Here is a 22,605-nt window from a genome sequence, read left to right on the forward strand (position 1 = left end):
TGTCCTTGAAGTTCCAGCCATTCCAGCACCCTTGCAGTCACGTGATCGCAATCTGGGCACTGGGCAACCAGCTTGCACTTTCAATGGTTGCAGCATCCTGTGGTCGTGTGATCACGATTTGCAACCTTCCCTGCCAGCTTCCCACAAGCAAAGTCAATGAGGAAGCCAGCAGGGAAGGTCGCAAGTCACTCCGATAACTCGCTCGCACTCTCCTCCACCTGCAGCAGCCACTCCTGGCCCTGCCATACTCACACCATGCTGTGCAGGCCATCCATGCATCCTCTCTCACCCAGCAGAAGCCACTTACCTGCCTGCTGGCCTGCTTGCAAGCCATCTGGGACTTCCTTAAGGACCCGCAATCCTTGCTTAACAATGGCAACAATGAGTGCCAGGAATACCATTACCAAGCAATGTGGTCACATGACATTGTGCTTTATGATCGCATCGCTTAGCAATGGAAATTCCAGTCCCAGTTACCCAATTACCGTTGTTAACCAAGAACTACCTGTACATACTAACTGTTCTAGTCAAAGGATAAGAATGCATATTTCCTGAGATTGATTATGTAAATACATTTAAAAAGTCCTATAATACCCAGTACAATCACTCCTCATTTAGCAACCAAGTTCTGTTCCAATGACGAGGCTGTTAAGTGAAATGGTCACTAAGTGAACACAAGACTGAGAGAGAGAGACTGTGAAGATCACTGGTTGCTGCCATCTCATTCAAATAAAGTTCTCTCGCATAGCTACACCAGTGTTACTCCAGCATGCATTGTTGTCAGGTGCAGACATTTGGTCATAAATGTGTGCATTTGTCAGAAAATGAATTTTTTACTACTGTTTGTTACCACCATATTTGCAAATAGTTGCTAAGCACAGTAGTGCTAAATGAGGAGTGGGTGTAGTTTTACTTAAGTCAGAGCCTCATCTACAGACAACAGTGGTTTATGGCTTCCATTTTTGTGATCTCTCATCAGAGGCTGAAAGTCTGTATACATAGACCGACCTAATACACCTGAACTGCATTTATTCTCTCCATCTCTTTCTCACACACACCATAAAGGTAGTTTTCGCAAGTTCTCCCAGCTGGCTTTTATCAGAGTATATGTTTGGTTTCACAATGTTCCGGGCTTGCAGATCTTCAATGGGGCTTTCCTTCACTGAGGCCTTAATTAAAACACCGCTTCAAAGCAAGAGCACCTCTCCCTTCTCTAGAAAGTGAGTCAGCTGTGCTACTTTGCTTCCCTTGCTATGAGCACTAGTCTTCTTTCTCTGAGCCATACACTTTTTCCCTGGGCATTTTTATTTGTTTGTTTGTTTGTTTAATTTGTATGCTGCCCATCTCCCCCAATGGGTGACTCTGGGCAGCTCACAATTAAAATTAATTTTTCCCCCTTTCTTTCATTTTTAATAAGTCCATCAATGCACTGTTGAAATGCTGGAACTTTCTTTTTTCTTTTTTCTACCCAGCCCACACGGGAATGAATAAGTTCTGAAAAGTCATCTATCTCAAGTGAGGGAAAAACAAAGAAACGGTACACTGGTAAACTTGCTGGATAGTTCAGGGAAGAAAAATTAACTTAAAATAATATACTTTTCTACCAAGTTTTGAACCAGCGATATTCTATACATCAGGCAAATATATCTACTACAACTACTGAGAGATTCCTATCATAAGTAGTTGCATCAGACATGATTTAGTCAAATCTGGGAAATGCAAGAAAGAGATGGTTATTTGAAAGATGTTGGGTTTGCTACATATATGTGCATTTTGAGGCTTTAACTTATAAAGTTAATTTAATTTTGTATGTGCATATGCACATGTGTGTATCCTCACATACAAACATATTTAAAGAAAGAGAAGGTGATTGGCAAGTGCTTTTCTGGCACAGAAGAGCAGCAGAGGAACTGTCCAACTGGGGACAGCAGTAGCTGGCAGTCCGGACTGAACACCTGTCATGTTGCTGCCTTTCCAGCCCAGCCAGAAGTTTCTTAAGCAGCTTAGAGTCCAACCAGCACCAGCAGAGGACAGGAGCAGTGTAAGGCCACAATGCAGATACACCCTAGATGTTGCTGGTTTGTTAGCCTCCCCCAGCTTCTTCTTTTCAAGCCTGATTGGAAGTTCAGAGGCCTGTGGACTTAGTGCGGGGCAAGTATGGAAAAAAACTGATTGAGACCTTGGAAAGCATCAGCTTACCAGAATAGAGTTTCCTTGGTATAAAATGGTTCCTTTCTATTCTGTGGCTTCCCCCCTCCTCCATTTTTCTTCTCTTAATGAAAACCATATTACAGTTTTTCCACTCTAAATTAGTTAAAGGCATTGCACAAGGACTTGGCAGAAAATGTTTGGGGGGGGTGTTTGCCGAAGAGTTACTTCATTTTTTTAAAGCTATATTGTTTGATTCTGCGTGATCTCTTATGATTATACACACAAAAAATTGTTTTTTCTAAGAATGGAGTTACTGTATGTACAGAGAAAAAGGAATGAAAGATGTTACAGGACTGAGAAAGTTAGCAAATAGCATAAGTCTGAATTTGCTGTTTGAATAAATCTTTACACAAAGACAACTGGATATTACTGCATTTTTAATAAAGGCTGATGTAACTGCATTTATTGTTTTGAAAGTATATATTTTTAAGAATAAAAATCCAGACATTCACAGAAGCATTGTATAAATATTCAAGAAAATTGGATATTGTTTTCTGGTTTTCTTTAGAGTTCAGGCAAGGTTTCCTTATCTCCCCTGAGCTGGAATGTAAAAGCACATCATTTATAACAACAACAAAAATCTGTTTCCCATAGATGAACCAGTACATCAAGGTGAGCAAGGCTTGTGCAAATCAGCCTTGATTTGATTAGAACTGGTGAATTGGAGAGGGTGTAACTGAATTTCTGCTTCAAGGTTCAAGGGCAAATTGATTTGATTCAAGTGGTTTCGAGATTTGATTTGAAAAAGGCTATTATGGTAAACAATAAAATGCTTGCAGGGGTTTTTTTGGTTTTCGTCAGCGTAGCTGAGTTTAGCCAGTTTGGTATAGTAGTTAAGGCATCAGGCTAGAAACTGGGAGACCGTGAATTTTAGTTCTACTTTAGGCACTAAGCCAGCCTAAGTCTACCTCTCTCAGCCCTAGGAAGCAGGCAAGGGTGAACCACTTCTGAAAAACCTTGCCAAGTAAACTGCAGGGACTAGTCCAGACAGTTGCCAGGAGTCAACACTAAACTGAAGGCACCTACACACAAAAAACTGAAACCAGGAGATAGACTACTTAGAGGATATTAACCCTGCCATGTTTCAGCCAGATACCTTTAAGGATTGCACTGCTATGTATTTACCACTTTTAAGATGAAGAAAGTAGGAGTGAAGCTAAGATAGTTGGTATGAGGACAAGATACCAAAGTACCTATCTTACATCAGTTGAACCAACATCCCCTCCCCATAGGTCTACTTAATTAAAAACTAAATCTCCAAAACTCTCCTGCCTTTTTCCTCCTTCTCCCTTTTTGGGAGGGGCGGGGGTATGCCAGGCATGGTATGACATTGCAGAATGCCCTTTGTCTTTGCAATCTTAGGTCAAGGTCTTCTGTAGGATGCCAGTGGGTTGGCATACCTGTTTGCCATCTTAGCCCTTCCTGGAAACTACCAATTCATCCATACCTTTGGTTGGAAGCCAGGCCTCTTCTGGTTTCGGGTAGGTATGTTGGCCTCGTCTGGGCAAGATTCTGTTGTCTTAGGATTGTAGTTTGCTAGAAATAAGTTGATTAGCAGAAAGCAGAAGCAAGCTCCCATAGATATACAACAGCAGAGAGATAGGCAAGCCACAGGGGAAAAGGCTAGCACCAAGAAAATGGCAGTTACAGCCTTGGTGTCTCCCTGGCTGGAAGAAGAGCACCCATTCACTCATTGTTCAGCAACTTAAATGAGCCCCAGATGAGCAGAATTTAACAGCGAGGTCAGCCCTAAGCCCATATTTAGCATGCTGAGAGCTGAGCTGAATTCCCACTTGCATTGGCAGGATCGGCATGGAACTATAACGTTCCATCAGAACAAGAAAGAACAAAGTTAAAGCTAAAAGCTGAAAAAGTGAATGAAATCCAAGCAATGTTAGCTTTGCCACTCCAAAAGAGCTCTGTCAGGCAGAAAGTTTAATGATTAATCACATCAATCAACCCCTCCTCCCCTTCTCTATATATGGTAACAAAGCCATTGAATCTGCAACCTTGTGAAGGGCTTCGCAGCTACCGGATTCAATTTGCTGTGTTAATGTGGGTTTTGGCTTCAGTTCCTTAATCTGCTTGGAGGGGGGATTTGATCAGAATTTTGTCAAATCAAAGCCTGCCTTCAGGACTTGGCCCAACCCTACTCTCTATCAAAACAGTACAGCTGTTGCTTGTGAGAGCTGTGTAATACATTCAAAAGAGGCTTTGCACAAAGCCTGTTGGTGTCAGCAAGATGCCCACTGCCAAGCCCCTTAGAAGGCTCAGCCAGCTGCCGAACTTTCCCAATCCTTTGCTTTTATGGGCAGACATAGACGCCTTGCTTTGTTGGCTTGTCTCTGCAGCAATGCTGCCTGTGCATGTTTTATTTCTTTAATTGGAGAATGTTTTACTGTGCATTTTCAGTGTGCTGCAACAAATTACTCAAGCAAGTCTTCAAAAGTACAGGGAGATTTTTAAAAGAATCAGAAATATTGTGCCTTTTGTCTAAAATGTTTTTATTTTCTGAAAAGTGTGCTGTGATGGAATCCATCACTTTATATTTATTTTCTGTCAAGGTATACAGTATACTTGCAAAAGAATTCACGACATTGCTAATTCCCTGGCGGGTTTCTATCCTTTGAATTAGTAATGTATCTCTTCCAAATTGGCCTTTGATCAAAGCCAATCAATCTGATGTCTTCATATAATATTTCATCACAAACAGCATATCATTGTTTCAGGCTCTTATGATCAAGGTAAGTTTATAATCAAGGAATTCTAATTTTTAATATGATAAATACTATGCATGCTTTGGCATTCTCCCCTCTAATTTTAAGATTTTTTTAAAGGGTTTATGTAAACTAAAGGTTTAGATGACCTTTAGTTTACATAGACATCTATGCAAGCAAAGATGATCTTTTTATGTTAGTGTTGGGAAATGCTCTTGTAACAAACATATGGCATCAGCTGAGCATTGCCCTTGATCTGGATGAGGGAGGTCTGGCTTGGAATAGACAGTAATATTTAATCTCTATTGCTGGGTTTTGTGCAAACTGTAGTTATATTTATCCTTGTTTAATCAAAGGTAATTTAGCATTATGTTTCTATACAGATCCTATAGGTTGGAAGGATATTCAACAGAATACCAATATATAATGAGTAAATGCCTATTGTAGTCTCTTCCTGTTTTTTGTATACTTAAAGAGTTGCGTTAAAATAGTCTCTGTTGAAACTTGGATATTCCTCTATGAGATCAGACAAAAAGATTGGTCTTATGGAAGCTTTAGAACTACATTAGCACTTCATTGTCTCAAACATGGTAGACAAACATATGGCTCCAATTATTCACTGGTTTGCAGAATTGGTTAATACAGATCAGCTATGGATGACTGTAATGAATCATGGCTTCAATTTATTGATGTACATATGTCTGTAAATTATGTCCTGTGTGTTTTTGTTTCCTCTTATTTCTGTTTTTTTCTGCTTTTACAATTTTCTTTGTTTTTTGTATTTAGTTTTAAATTTTTTTAAAAAAAGATGCCCACTTATTCCTACTAATTACAGGGAGTATTCTCAAGCAACATGATGGGAATTGTGGCATAAATAATGAGGTTGATCTTATATAATAAAAAGGCAAATATTTTTATGCACTTTATCATTTGCACTGAACTTATATGACCTGCCTTTATGGATTTTCCTATGAATGTGAAACGAATCAGCATTGTTCTGTTTCATCACAGAAACAGTGTCTCTTAGTTTATTCTTCAAAGATTTGAATAAATGTGGGCCTTGGGGTACTGGTCTATTCCTTATGCTAGTTTCACATGGAAAACAGGCATGATATTTCATTACCAAACTGGATTAAAGAAACACATCTTAAACTTTTAAGTATAATCCATCACAGCAATAGGGACATTAAAGTCCACTGAATGTGATTTTAGGCTTTATCATCATCACATGACAATTTAATAATGTAATTAAAATATATTAATGTTCTACCTGCAATTTGATAGGTTCAAAATACAGTAATTAAACCAGATTACCAAAGACAAACCTTCTTCCTTATGTACTTATTTAAACCTGAAGATTTTCACTGGTCTTGGTCCAGGGTCTTCACCAAATATGCCTGAGCTTGGCAACCATTAGAAGGGTCCTTCTTCATGCCTGCCCCTGAGGGGCAACAGTCTTTTTGGTGCCAACTTAGACTTCATCCTTGTAAATGGTACTTTTAGTGTTCAGAATTTTTACTTGTTTGGGATTGTATTTTCATTGCTACATATGGCAGCTATATAAATAAAGGGTTAAATAAATGTATCTAAACTACAGGATCATTTCAAAGGCAGACTGAAATCAATAAATGGATAACAATTAGCAATATATAGTATTTTCAAAATCCTTATTTATGTATTGCTCAATAAAACGACATATAGTCATACTTGATGAAGGAAAGTGAGCACCTAATAACTGAGATCAGAATGAGAAACCAAAACATGGTCTTCTGTGTCTCTCAAGAGCTGACCAGCCCTGTCATAAATTTTTAGCTCAATGTCATGGCTATTCATGCATATTCATCTTCTTGTGCAATTTATCATCTAAGCAGAGAGATAGTTTAGACCTCTAGCTACATTGAAGAGATATATATTGCTTAATGACAGGAAGGAAATGGTTCTGTATTCCATTATTATATGCTCTTCATCTCAGTAAAAATAAAACAATTTAATAATTTCACAATTATAGTTTAAAATTTCTCCTTGCCCAGCCCACAAATTATAGTACACATGTCAGGGTTTATAATCATACTGTACTGAGCTCAGCTGCAAAAATAAGTACAGAAAGGTTTTGTCATGTAGACTTGTGCTTGGCACAGGGAACATTAAAATGTGTCAGCCCCACTAAGACCAAAAAAACTCCACAGGAAAGCTAAAACTACTTTTTTTTTTTAAGATTGGTTATAATAATAAAATCTTGCAAGTCTAATTTTGTTGTCCCTCTTCCTCCTCCTTATAGTTCAGTGAATTAGGGAAGTGCTATCTGAGGCATTTCTGAACATTGTCTGGATGTTCTGGACTTAAAACATGTTTTACCCCTTGTCACCTTGGCAAGAAAGCTTGCATATCGCCATATTCATCTTCCTTACTCTCTACGAATGTCACTTCTCTACTGTTGTGACCTCCTTTGGTTTCTGACTGTGATTGTCTACACTGTTGAGTTGTTTAAGAAAATTTCCGATTTGCACTGGTTACCAATTTCATTTGCACCCACTTCTACAGTCACATGCCTCACCTCCCCAGAATGACCTAAAACAATTAATTTTTAAAAATTCAATGTTTTGTGCAATAAGCAATACACAGTGATTTGCCATAGATTCTTTGGTTCAAATCATCCAATACCTGAGAGCGTTTTCATATCGTCCAATACCTAAGAGAATTTCCAATACCTCAGCATTTTCACACAATTAGCAAAAATTTAATAAAAATGGGAGGCTTAAATGAAAGTTTCTCTTGGGTGAATTTCTATTGAGTTTCAGGTGGGTTAGTTAATTATATCATCTCATCCTTGCTTGCTTCAATGCTTTCTACTTTTAAAGAGTCAAAGTGCATGTTGCTCCTGTCGCTAGACTGAATCTTATCACAAAATAAATTAGCAAACCAAATACAACAATGCCTCAGTAAATATCTGATGAATAACTAGAACTTAACTTGATGTTAGTATAAAGTTTACCAGTGTCAGTCCAGCACCCGGAAAGGATAGCATTCCTTAACTGAGATAACACAGATAGGAGCCTGTATTCCTGGAATCTACCAGAATCAAGAACATTCAGTCTGAATTAGGTTTTGGAGCTTACATTTAACCAAGGTAGAAAGAGATATGTGCGAATTACATCTTTGATGTGTGTATAACTGTGGACTGCACACCTGCTGTGTTATGTTATGCTAGCAACACATTGCTACCAATGCTTATTGTTTTTGTCTAATAAATTAATTTGTTTATTGATGCAGGGATATGGTGGGAAAAAATCTGGCCAAATCCATCAGAATCAATTTTTGGTTTAAAATAGAACTCTCAATTCACCAATTGGTAGATGCAAAATAGTGGCCCAGGCTGGCAGAGATATGTTAAGAATTAAGGTCCATGATGCATCTAAACACATGCTCAGCCCAGAATTGGGAATCAGTAATAGAATCAAGTTCACAAGTCTGTTCACACATTCATTTGTGGTCTTCCCAAAGTGTCCTTTTTCAATTTAGAGGGGTAAGAGAAATTTTACTTAGTTGGAAAAAGAGTTAGGAAAAAAAGTACTATTTTAAATCCAATTAGAAATCTTCTATTAGATCCCAAACTGCTCCTATTCCAAAGTAGGACATTCTTTAAATGCTGCATTTTCTGGGATTTATCCTGTGGTAAGAAGTCTCAGCCCTATGCTTTCAGTGAAAGCTAGAAGAGATACTCTCTGGGGCATCTGTAAGTTGGTCTAGTAACCTGCCTTTTGCCGAAACCCTAGCATTTTTCCCCTCTTTGCTGCCATAGCATCAGATTGCAAAACATAAAACATGGATGGGTTATAATAGGACAGACCTTTCATGATGTTACTAGATGCTATTAATTTGCCTAAATGACAGACTGCTGACAAAGAGGTCACCAGATGGCTCAACCCAGACTTTGAAAGTTTTCCAAGACGTGCTGAATCAGAGAGCCAATACAGATGACCAAACCATTTCATTATGTTTAAATTCTGTGTAACATTTTACCAAGCCAAATGGAAAATTTTGCTGTACAGAAAGTAGAGATTGGGTTAATATATGGTATAGTGTTTTGAAATCCAGTCAGAAGAAAGATAGTTGTAATGGTATGTGGGAATGACCTTGGGAGACAGGGGAAGAGGCTCAGCCAGGACAATGGTCAGATAAAAGGCGGCTTAGCCCACAGCAGGAATGTGAGAATGGCAAACATTTCAGAAGAGAGCCTCCCTAGTTTCTTGGGCAGTAAAGGTGACAGAGGAAAAATGTACTTTCAGATTTGCCAGATTCTGTTAATGTGACCTTACAATAAAGTAGAACTAGTTCTTCTGAGTGTGCTTCTTGTCTGGACTACCTCGCTAAATAAATGTTACTGATCCAGATTTCTCATGAATGTAACCCTTTTTTCTCCATACTTCTTCATTATGTCCATGTCAAATCCATCCTTAGTTTCTTATAACATAACATTTAAATATTCATATGATACAACTTAGCAAAACAATGAAAAGGCATTTCTCTCTCTCTCTCTCTCTCTCTCTCTCTCTCTCAATCTGTGTGTGTGTGTGTGTGTTAAATGCTGAAAATGCACTAAAAACATTGAATCAAGCATGTTGACATGGTTTCTATTTGCATTCGGCCTACAATGTTAACAATTATTCTTAACTCCATAATGCAGTTCATAAAAGAATTCCCATGGTGCATTATTTTACAAAATCAAATATGAAAACAAATAATGAACTATGAAGGATCAACTGTTATCATTTTCAAAAGCAACATTTTAAAACTTCTTAGATATATTTTAATAACTCTGTTGACTTCAAAACCATTGATTAGGCACCCATGCATTATTTCTAGGCTACAGAGAAGGAAAGGTTACACATGAAAGCAGCCAAGAGGCAACATTTAACATAATGGTGCCCTCCCAGCTTTGTGATGCAATTAGGAACATGTCTAATTGCTCTGTTGGTTTCAAAAGCCTATAATTAAGCACCAACGGACTCTGCCAAAACAGCTTAAGAAGACCATTTGACAAGATATATCCTCCTAGATTTTATACAGCAAATGTCTATCCAAAGCTCCCCTCCCCCATTTCTTCAGCATCTTCTTGTGATTAATTATATCAGGTTTGATTTTGTTGCTGAGTTGTGTTGCAGGAACAAGACTCCATCAGTCTTAAAGATCCATTTGTTGATACATTTAACATTAAATTGCAAATCCAAACTATAATCCAAAACAGTGTATTGTAGATGTTACATTTTTACAACCATAGCAATATTATTAATGTAAATTTATTTCATCTGACAGGACCATATTACACCTGTGCTCCAGGCCTTGCACTGGCTTCCTATTAGCTTCCATGTGCAATTAAAAGTGCTGGTTTTGATTATTAAAGCCCTATATTGCTTGGCACCAAGGTATCTCCAGGACTATCTTCTGCGCCCTGTTTCAACCCAAGTGATGCAGAGTTTCCAGGAGAATCCATTCATGGTGCAGAACCAGTGAGTTGGCCAGAGGGGAAAGTGCTTTGGGAAAAGTGTTTGTGGAAATAATTACAACCAATCTGAAATGGGGGAAGAGGACGTGTATCCAGAAATACGGGGTAGATTTCTTCCTGCCTCTCTCTTGGCTGTCTTATTGTGCATGGTTACATTTCAAATGGCTACTATGTTGACTGAGTTGCTACTTTCCCAGCTAAGTAACTGGCTCTTTACTTTTGCTTGATCATATTGTGCCACCTCTCAGTTCTGGTCTGGCAGACACAGATATAAACAAGAAATGGAATCTGGAATTCTTGAAGGTTCTTGAGGATTAATAGAGCAGAAGCCTGGGCCATACCAGGAAGAACATTCATAATCCTCCAAATAGAAATGTTTATGAAACAAAATGTTTCATGCTGGCAGTTCAGTGTGATGACAGCTATAAATATTTAGGTGTACTGTACTTAGGTTAATGATGGACGATTCCTTCTGAAACCTAATAGATGAGTCACAGGAAACTTGGAGAGCAACGTTCCCTCTAATTTTTGATAGGCTGTGTGCATAAGGGTTTTCATTTGTGCAACTCTTCTCAACTGGATTTCCAATGTGTGCACCTTGAGATAATGGTACTCAAATGCATTCATGTTGACTAAAACATAGATTTTTAAAGACTTTTAGAATTTAGAATGTATTCTAAAAGATAATTACTGGAAGTGCAAAGTGCCAAGACCTCTTACAGATTTTTTGTGTGAGACAGAAAAAAAATGAACTTATGATTTATGGTTTTGATGATTAGACAGAATAGATTATAGAAAGAGGAGAGTTATGTTGTAACCATAGAGTAAAATTTATAATTATACTTATAGTTGCTATAAAGAAGATTGGAAGCTACTTCTTTGTATCTTTTTTCTTTCTTTTCTGTTTTTCTTTTACTATTTTTCCTTTCTTGCACTTTTAGCTTTCTCTTTTATTCCTTTCTTCTTCTTTTCTTTTTCTAATTTTATATTAGTTTGTATTAGTTTTTATCTTCCTTTTCAAAAAATCTTTGATAAAATTATACAAAAAAAAAAAAGGACAGGAAATGCACTTCACTGAGATGTCCAAAAATCACTGATTCACAAGCACTTGCTATTTCTTCAGACTTGCACTGTTAGTGGAAGACGAAGAAAATATTATATAGACAGTTTTCACTAAAGTTTCCAATGTCTCTTATCAGTCTGTTTTTTTCCACACATCAGACACCCCCAAGTTTTCAGGGTGTGCAACACAATGTTGCTGGATTAAGCATGGAATATCACATTTTGGTAGTGTTGCTACACTGGAGTTTATCAATTTCAGGAAAGTACTGTCAAATGTGAATGTTACCATTTTCATGAAGTAAAGCTTTTGCTTTTTAATAATCTCTTTGATTGCAGAAACTCCCACAAGAGCACCACAGCCATGCAATTGTAATATTCCACTAAAAATGTTTTATAGTCTGTAGAATGTGGGGGTCTAAATTAAAGTAGAAGATCAAGTACTTCTTGATAGCTATGTCTGTGCTTTCATTAACAGCTACAGTATGAAATGTTGCCAGTGCTATTTCATTTATGATTTCATTCTGTGCAGTGCTGTTGATAGTTTTGAGAAATTCAGAAGCATAATTTTTATTTCACTAGCACTCTGATATACATACTTTTTCATGTATTCATTAATATCAAATTATTCATTTTAATAGCCAATAAAACGCTGTCAGTAAAAACTCTTAATTTAAATTTAATTTCATTTTTTAATTGTGTGCAAGATTAATTCCCTTCTCTTCCTTTTGGCTGGATTTTCAAGCTGTATACCAAGCAATGCTCCTTGTGAAGAAGGGTTTTTTATTTCTGAGTCTTTGTACACCAACTGTATGAAATTCACTCAACAGAGGATGCTTTACGGACTCAAACTTATAACTATACATACATACATACATACATACATACATACATACATATATATATTTTAAACTTTTGAAAAGGAAGGTAAAAACTAATACAAACTAATATAAAGTAAGGAAGAAAAAAAGAAAAAGACATCAAAGGGAAAGCTAAAAGTGCAAGAAAAGAAAAATAGAAAAGAAAGAAAGATACAAAGGAGTGGCTTCCAATCTTCTTCACAGCAATTATAAGTACAATTATCTTTAACCTCTCTCTCTAAGGTTACATCATGATGCCCTTCTTTCTATAATCTATTCTGTCTAATCATCAAAGCCATACATCACAAGTTCATTTTTTTCGTTTTTATTCAAAAAGTCCATAAGGGATTTCCAGTCACCAATAAACGCAGATATTGTCTTTTCTCTAATCAAAGAAGTTACTTCATCCATCTCAGCAAGATCTGTCAATTTCATCAACCATTCCTCCATAGTGGGTAGTGTCGAATCTTTCCATTGTGCATATAATAATTTTGCCGCAGTAATTATACAATGCATTCGGAAAGTATTCAGACCCCCTTCACTTTTTTCAATTTTGTTATGTTGCAGCCTGATACTACAATCATTCAAATTCATTTTTTTACTCATTAATCTACACTCAGTACCCCATAATGACAAAGTGAAAACAGAATTTTAGAAATGTCTGTAAATTTATTAAAAAGGAAAAACTGAAATATCACATTGGCATAAGTATTCAGACCCTTTGCAACAACACTTGAAATTTAGCTCAGGGGCCTCCCATTTCTCTTGATCATTCCTGAGCTGTTTCTACACCTTGACTGGAGTCCACCTGTGGTAAATTAAATTGATTAGACATGATTTGGAAAGGCACACACCTCTCTACAGAAGGCCTCACAGCTGACAATGCACACTGTACCAGAGCAAAAGCCATGAGGTCAAAGGAACTGCCTGCAGAGCTCAGAGGCAGGATTACTGCAAGGCACAGATCTGGGGGAAGGCTACAAAAAAATTTCTGCTACACTGAAGGTTCCCAAGAGCACAGTGGCCTCCATCATTCTCAAATGGAAGAAGTTTGGCACAGCCAGGACTCTTCCAAGAGCTGGTCGCCCAGCCAAACTGAGCAATTGGGGGAGAAGAGCCTCAGTAAGAGAGGTGACCAAGAACCTGAGGGTCACTCTGACTGAGCTCCAGAGATCCTGTGTGGAGATGGGATAAAGTTCCAGGAGGACAACCATCACTGCATCCCTCCACCGATCTGGGCTTTATGGTAGAGTGGCTAGACAGAAGCCTCTTCTCAGTGCAAAACACATGAAAGCCCACTTAGTTTGCAAAAAAGCACCTGAAGGACTCTCAGACTGTGAGGAACAAGATTCTCTGGTCTGATGAAACCAAGATTGAACTGTTTGGCCTCAATTCTAAACGTTATGTCTGGAGGAAACCAGGCACCGCTCATCACCTGCCCAATACCATCCCAACAGTGAAGCATGGTGGTGGCAGTATCATGCTGTGGGGGTGTTTTTCAGCAGCAGGGACTGGGAGACTGGTCAGGGTTGAGGGAAAGCTGAATGGAGCAAAGTACAGAGATATCCTCAATGAAAACCTGTTCCACAGCGCCAGGACCTCAGACTGGGCCGAAGGTTCACCTTCCAACATGTCAATGTTCCCAGGCACACAGCCAAGACAACACAGGAATGGCTTAAGGACAACTCTGAATGTCTTAGAGTGGCTCAGCCAGAGCCCTGACTTGAACCCTATTGAACATCTCTGGAGAGACCTGAAAATGGCTGTCCACTGATGGTCCCCATCCAACCTGATTGAGCTTGAGAGGATTCGCAAAGAAGAATGGCAAAAAATCCCCCAGTCCAGGTGTGCAAATCTTGTTGCATCATACTGAAAAAGACTCGAGGCTGTAATTGCTGCCAAAGGTACTTCAATGAAGTACTGAGTAAAGGGTGTGAATACTTATGCCAATGTGATATTTCAGTTTTTCCTTTTTAATAAATTTACAGACATTTCTAAAATTTTGTTTTCACTTTGTCATTATGGAGTACTATGTAGATTAATGAGAAAAAAAATGAATTTGAACAATTGTAGTATCAGGCTGCAACATAACAAAATTGAAAAAAGTGAAGGGGGTCTGAATACTTTCCGAATGCACTGTATATTGAAATAATCTTCCATGGCTTTTTTCTAACCTGCATCCATCAATCCTAAAAGGAAAAGTTCTGGCTTCAATTGAATATTAATCTTTAAAATCCTCAGTATCAGTGTATGTATTTAAATCCTTTTTTTTTTTTTAGCCTTTTAACATGTCCACCAAGCATGATAGAATGTCCCTTCATGTTGTTCACATTTTCAACATACATCTGAAGTTCCTTTATATATTCTAGATAATTTCTCTGGCATCATGTACCAACAATGCATCATTTTATAAAAATTATCTTTGAGATCATAACACAATGTAAATTTCAACCCTTTTAACAACACATTTTCCCATTGATCCATCTGTATCTTATAACCAAAATTCTTAGCCCACTTTATCATACATTCTTTAACCTGTTCTTCCTCTGTTTCAAATTTCAACAAAAATTTTATTTTTATCAATTACATATTCAGCATCAATGTACAATTGTACTTCAAATTCTGTCTTACTTTGCTCTATACCATATGTCTTTTTGTCCATTTTGAATCTTTCTGATAACTGTAAATGGGAAAACCATTGACAATTATATCATTCTGCTATTAGTTACTCTCTTGATTTAATCTTAAATTCCCAGGATGGTTTTCCAAGAACTCAAACTTTCATGCATCTTCCTACATTTTTACCATAATACTTCAGGACCTTTGGCATGTTGACAATGCAAGCAACTAGCTCTAGGGGCATTACATGAGGATATACCACAAATTCCAACAAGAGTCATGCTATGGGATTTGGATGTAGTCATTTCTATAGGCCTATCCAGCCATTTAGATTTAAATGAGGTCACTGTTTAATTCTGCTAATGACATGTGGGGGATAGGTTTTTTAAAAATCTTTTAAAAATCTTACAGTATTACTTTTTCAAAAAATTACTTTTAATGTACTAAGAGTTATTTTTTAATTTATTATTAAACTTATATGCCGCCCATCTCCCCCAAAGGGTGACTCTGGGCTTACAATTAAAAAGATAATGGAATGGTTTCAATAAAAGACAGCTCTTTGGTTCTCCCCCCATGGGACTGAGCCTGGCCTGTCTCCTCCCAGTTTGACCGGGAACATTGCAAACCATTTAGAATGTTGCCATTCTACCAACCAGTCCCATTGAAGGTGCCAGGAGTCTCACACACTGTTGGCAGGAAGGCAAGGACAGGGGCAGGACACTGGGACAAAAGGGATGAGGAAGCCGAAGGAAAGTTCCCATGTTGTGCAACCAAGGCTCCTGGGAGATGTGGATCATTCAGTTTCTTAACTGATTTGTGAATAAAGATGAAACAATTAACATTTCTTAGCAATACTTCTTTGTGTGCGCATACTATGTTTTACATGTGTGCAGGATTCATGGTCTGTGCACACAAGCACACAGCTCAGAAGAACTACTGCTGAGACCTCCCTGTTATTTGGATGGTCATTTCTCATCTGCTGAGAAGTTTCAATATTCCTGCTGTTTCTAACTCTAACCCTAACCATTCACCTTTCAAAGTGAAGGATTCATGCAGTTGGGTGCCATCCATGATTACTCAGGTATCAGACCCATCACTTTCCATGATAGTTGCCTCCCTCCCTTATTAGCTGTAAATCCCATGAATTCATTGGGATACTTTCAGATAAATGTTCCAAGTTAAAGCATTGCAATACTCCAGCTTCCCCATCCTGAAATTCAGGGAGTTGTGGGTTTTAAAACAATAAATCTAGCACAGAAGGATTTATTGTAAAAATCAACCAGTAGTTATTTATATGACATATTTATATGCCACTGCTACTACTACTTTTGAACTCTGTTCAAATTCAACTTGCTGGAACCATAGATTAGTCTTCTAGAGTTTGCAATATTATCCAGCTTTGCAAAAACAATTCATGAATGAATTATGCATCTTCTGTTACTGTTCACATGTTCCTTCTTGAACCTTTTGCTTTGTGGATTTCTTTGAGGTAATGATTAACAAACAACACATCAATGTGTACAGTGGGGCAGTTTGTTAAACTTTCTCTAACATTTCACACAATTCTTCCAGAAAAATTATCAATTAGGAAACTGCTTTCCTTATGACCAGCTTCTTTCTTAACTGGTACTTTCCAGGCAAGAGGGGATGATGGGAACTGTAGTCCAATGGATCAAGAAGTCATTTAGTGGAGGAAGGCTGTCTCTGATTTTTCTGTTACAATAAATGGAAAAATCTGCAGCAGAAATTTGCAAAGTAGTTGACATTAACAATTCCTTTAAAATAAAAATTTGAAAAACTAGTAGTTGAGATGTTTTTAGCATTTGGTCAGTGTCAGTAATATGACTTGTAGACTTGCTTTAAATATTGGTGTTAAAATAGGTTTCATATCAGTTCCGTTTGAGAAATTTACAGTTTGTATTCTGCATTTTAATGGGTAAAATCAGAAGTGAAATCTGGGCACCCAAACTTCAGATATTTATTTAGAAATGGAGATTCAAACACTCACACAATGTGAAAGATAAACCTTAAGCAGAACTGATACGAAACCTATTTTAACACCAATATTTAAAGCAAGTCGACAAGTCATATTACTGACACTGACCAAATGCTAAAAACATCTCAACTACTATAGTTTTTCAAATTTTTATTTTAAAGGAATTGTTAATGTCAACTACTTTGCAAATTTCTATAGAACACCTAAAGCTAAGATCACCTAACATACCAGAGGATGAAACTGAGTTTGGTAATTTTTACTTATTTATTTACAGGTGTTATGAACTGCCCGAACCAGAATGACTCTGAGCAGATATAATTCCTGAACTTTTAAAACCAAAGAAAAATATATCATCATCAACATAATCGGTAGTCAAATTAAAAACCATAAATCAAAATTCATCATACATAAACCAGGTATCTGAACATTCAGAAACAAACAAACAAACAAAAATACAAGTCTTCTCAGACAACAGAGTCACAACCACACTGAGCTAAAGACAATCAAGCCTTTATATTATTTCTGAAATCAGGAGGGAGAGGGTCATTCAAACATACCAGTCCCATATCTACACTGGGACCTGTAAATTAGTAGTGGTTGGGCCAAAAGAGTGATGGGGAGCCAGAACTAAAATGGGCAGGACTATTTCAGTCTTACTTTCAACCATCTCTTTCTTCCTTCCATCTCTTTTTCCTCACCCACCATGGTGCTAGAAGAGGGAGATACAACTTTTTTCCTATGATTTGCACTGTACTTACAGGCCCCCAAAACCATGCAATTAGGCCAATATGGCCCTAAGGCTAAACACAATTAATTATGAGGATAAGAACTGTCTTATTTGGAGATTAAAGGGCTGTTCCCCTTCATGGATTATTATCTTGTAGTGTACACTCCCAGAAGGGTTGCACATGATGGGCAATTCATCACTGAGGTCAGAATATGATCCACTGGAGAAGGAAATGGCAACCCATTACAGTATTCTTCCAAGAAAACCAAATGAACATTCATAACTAGGACAATATTAACATGATACTGGGTTGGAAGATATCCAGTGAGGTAATGAGGAAGAGCAGGGGGCAAATGGGAACAGCACTGGTGCTTGTGATGTGGCTAGATTAAAGTGAAAAGGATGCCATGCTACTGATATAACCAGAGGCAAAATAAAAGTTTGATGCTGCGAAGGTAGATATTTCATTGGTGTGTGGAATGTCAGAACCATAAATCAGGGCAAACTAGATGTTGTCAAAGCAGAAATATCAAGATTGAACTTTGACATTCTGGGAATCAGTGAACTGAAATGGACTGGAACATGTCACTTCAGATCAGAGGAGCATCAGTTCTTTCTTGCCAGGAACATCAGAAGAAATCGAGGAGTCATTATTATTAAATAGTATCACAATCAGGGTACAGATACAATTTCAAAAATGATGGAATGATCTCAATTCAATTCAAATCCAAGCCAAACCGATCTATATTACAATGGTTCAAGTCTATGCTCCTATCACAGATGCAGAGGAAGCTTAAGTTGAACAATTCTATGATGATCTGCAACACCTGGATGACAATCCCACCCCTAAGATGCCATTCTAATTTTGGAGACTGGAATGCTAAATATAGAAACAAAATAGCATCTGGAATAACAGGAACATTTGCCCCTTGTGTAGAAAATAAAGCAGGAAACGGAACTAATGGAACACTGCCAAGAAAACCCAATGTTTGTAGCAAATACTTTCTTTTTAAAACCTACACGTGGACAAACAAATTAAGAAGCTCATCAAAGAAAGGGAGAAGCTTGTCAAAACGATATCTGGTTCTGACTGCAGTTCAGATCATAAACTCCTTGCAAAATTATAACTTTTAATAAACTCTCAAAGAAATAGTTGCTGATACCCATTGGGCCACAAAGAGTTGGAAGCCCCTGAATGATTGAACCAAGAACAAAATGGCTGCTGGCAAGAATAAGGCCCCTGAACTGATTTTACTAAAAAAGGGGGATAAATCAAACTTCCCAGGAGATGTCAAATAACCTGTCAAATATTTTACTGTTGGTTTCCACTTAACATAAATTTTCTCTTGCAATTTGCATTGCTGCTGTTTCTGCTGTAGTAAAATATAAGAACAAAGTGGGAAGTGCCAGTTGTTTATTTTAACTTCCTTGAAATTAATTCTTAAAAGGACACTACACAGTTTCCCCAGTTGGCACCCATTTTGGAGTAAACAAACATTGTGAAAGAAGCTGGCCATAAATTTGTTAAGAAAAACAATTTGTATAGAACCTTTTCAGCCCTAAAACTTCAGTGAACTTTCTTTGCCAATATCCCTGTGCAGGTGTGGGCAACTCATAATACTGATCTGGTATTAAATGTCATACAAAAACTCAGTTAATATATTACTCAAATGTACTTGTGCTGATTTGCGATCATCCTGATTGTTCCCTTCTAAGAACTTGCTTATCTTTTGTTGTGTTGTACCCCAACAATTCTATTGATTACTGGGGCTGCTGCAACCCAGGGATTATACCTTTGATTGGATCGGGGTACATATGCTGGTGAAAAGGATGCTTATACTGCTTGAAATAGCTGACTTTTTACATTCTTAAAAAATTATAATTAATTAGTAAATACTTCTAACATCTTCTTTATTTCCAAAAATGGCTCTGGGTACTGAAACATGTTCTTAGACAATAAAATGAGTGGTTGCAATGCAGTGCGTAGTTAAGAAATGTGATTACCTACATTGAAGAAGGAGAAAGATAAATGGGGTACATTGTGCTGGAAGATGGACTAGAAATGTGGCAGGTAGCATTGTGGTGAATTGCTTCTTTCTTACTGATTATTCTCTCATGACAGCCGTTTTGTAAATTGATTGATTATGTGCCATCAAGTCATTTTCAACTCCAAGCAACCTAGATAGATTTTCCACATTACGATCTATTCTTAACCTCATCTTTCAGGTCTTGCAACAGTGTACTCATACTATTGTAACTGAGTCCATCCACCTTGCTGCTAGTTGTCCTCTTCTCTTTCCTTCCATCTTTCCTAGCATTAGAGCCTTTTCCAGAGAGCTGGGGCTTTGAGTAACAAGTCCAAAGTAGGATAATTTGAGCCATGAGGTCATTTGTGCCTCCAGTGATAATTCTAATTTTGTAAAAGCACCCCTAAAAAGGTATTCCAAATACCACCAGCCAAAAAAGCCTATGAAATACCCCCCTCCCCCCATGTATTATGAAACATTTGTGTGCTGCAGGTAGAAAAATAGACCTCAAGACGCTAACAGAGTCTATTGTACACATGACTTACACAGAATGGGAGAGCGTGGAAGACAACTTCAGGGAAACGGGAGAAATTCTTGTTCTTGTAAGAAGCAAGCTGATTATTTCTGGTGGTCACAGGCCACCAAGGGCTAGATGCTAATATAGTGAGGTCACCTCATAGATTTTGTTTTTGTTTTAATTTTTGTGTCTGTGTGGGCTTGAGGGACTTAAACGTGTAATAGGGACAGTAATCAGTCCTTAATTTCCCACTACACTTGGCAGGAAACTGCACTACCATTATCTGGTGAGTTACTGCTGACATTCAGTGCTGAGGTCCGGTAGGTAGGTAGGTAGGTAGGTAGGTAGGTAGGAAGGAAGGAAGGAAGGAAGGAAGGAAGGAAGGAAGGAAGGAAGGAAGGAAGGAAGGAAGGAAGGAAGGAAGGAAGGTCCTCCTGAAGAGGAGGGAAAACCTAAAATCTCTTAATTAGGACAGAGCAACTGAGTGGCTTACAGTGCTGACTATTGGGGAAATTTAAATGGGAATTTAAGGATGGAGACAGAGATATCATGGCTGGTTGGCACCAGAAAAGCAGATGTATGTTCTTTCAGTCCCTTTTCATTGTGAGGATTGTGCAGTTGATATTGGTCCGTAAAGCTGTACAGTTGGTCCCTTCAAAAGCCTCAGATTACAATAGCATGCACTAGATATTATTAAGCTGTTAGATCCTGGGGGACTGTGCAATCCTTCTTCTCTTTTCCTGTGGAGAAGAAGCAGAGAAAATGCAGCCAAAGAGAACTGCTAGGAGCAGAAAATGCCAGGTACCAAATCAGATATAACAGGAAAAATAAAATGTGCATTTACGACAAACAGGCAGCTTAATCACAACATTTATTTATCTTCTGCTATCAATCTCCCTGAATTCTTACCTTTTACAAATGGGTGTTCCTGAAAGTCATTGACTGTAATGAATATTCTAGTTGGCTAAAGCACGAATAATAATTGTTTGGATCAGAAAGGCAGATAACTGATAGCAATCAATAAAGCACAAAGGAAGTAACATTGTGGAATGTACAGCTTAGCTCCTTTTCCAACAGGATATGGAATGGGATTTTTATTAGAAATGCTACTCCTTTGGAATGGAAATGTTCTCTGAAAATAGGTTCAGCGAAGCTGCTAAGCTGCAGCCTCTTCCTGAAGCCAAATCCATGAGCCACTGCTCAATCCACAGGGACTAAAATGATGGCTTGAGTCAAAGAAACAGCGACTTGTCAGCTAATCCCTGAAAAGTAGAAATGGCTTTCCTGCTTTTGAAAAATAAACATATCTCTTTTAATATTTTCAGCCATTCAGGTTCCTCATCGCTTTCTGCTGTGGATCCTCGGCCACCTCCAGAGAAAATGGAAACAGAATTACCTGTCACGGCTGCCGTAGATAATACCCTTGGCAGGACAAAGGTACTACAGCGGGAGCATCTGACCTTACAATCACTTCTTTCCATTGGTGTGAAGCAATGTTGGTTTGATGGAGCATATGAAAGGTTTTTAAAAAACAGATCAGATTAGCTGAGAATAATCAGTCAGAACAATGCAATGAAATTAGAGCTGTAAATCTATTTTAAACCATTGTAATTTTGTTTGTTTGCTTGTTAGGGGGATTTTTTGTTAACATTTTTTATACATACACGTTTTCCTGAAATCTGCTATTGTCTGAAAAAAAAATCTTCTAAAATTGTTATTGTTGGGCTGTGATTGTGGCTGTACATCTAAGTGAGCTTCCTTGGTAGTAAAGATTAAAATTAGTGAGATTTGCTAATATCAAATTGTTTGTGGCATAAAGAATAAAATGGCTATGCTATGTTTATAAAATCATAGTAATTGTTTGGCTGTTATAGTAGGACTTGAAGTAAATAGAATATAATAGAGAAAAAGGATTGTCCTGCACCTTCATTTATGTACGCGCTTGGTGAAATGTATTAGACTAATAACAACTTCTGAAAACTTGAAACACTCTTTGTGAAATATATTTTAAAAGACAATAAATACTTCTTCTGGAATTTTGCAGAGATCTGGATAACCTCTTAAGCATTTTCTGATTTTATAATTAACACTTTATTTCTCACTGAATATTCAAACTCTTAATCCGGTGTCTACATCAATTTATTTAAAATGTTTTAGCTATGTTTTGATTCTAAAACCTCCAGGCTGGATTACTTAGCAGTTGAAGAGACAAGGTGTATATGAAAGGCACCGGGATTATTGTTGGTGTGGCATGTTTGGATAAATCTCTTGCTAACATTAATTTAATTCAATTTGCAGAGCTTGATGTGAATCTCTGGATATACCACTGATCAAATACATTCTATTTGTTTTAATTTGGAGCCCAGTTG

The 22,605-nt window shown here is 37.6% G+C and overlaps 1 protein-coding gene across 3 annotated transcripts in view; it reads left to right on the plus strand.

Annotated features, from left to right (window-relative positions):
- CTXN3 (cortexin 3) overlaps positions 1 to 22,605 on the plus strand; it is a 31,097-nt gene that overhangs the window by 2,759 nt on the left and 5,733 nt on the right. The window contains exons 2-3 of one of the 3 annotated variants that reach the window (XM_088130069.1): positions 3,574 to 3,692; positions 21,562 to 21,673. The gene's annotated coding sequence lies outside the window, so the exon portion shown is untranslated. Of the gene's footprint in view, positions 1 to 3,573; positions 3,693 to 4,429; positions 4,956 to 21,561; positions 22,283 to 22,605 lie in introns of those variants that run through there. The other 2 variants (XR_015793796.1, XM_088130070.1) reach the window with 2 other exon arrangements.

This window comes from Python bivittatus, unplaced genomic scaffold, assembly GCF_059951505.1.
Source record: "Python bivittatus isolate LINGU-HERP-01145 unplaced genomic scaffold, Pbiv_v1 ctg000850_np1212, whole genome shotgun sequence".
Classification (NCBI taxonomy): domain Eukaryota; kingdom Metazoa; phylum Chordata; class Lepidosauria; order Squamata; family Pythonidae; genus Python; species Python bivittatus.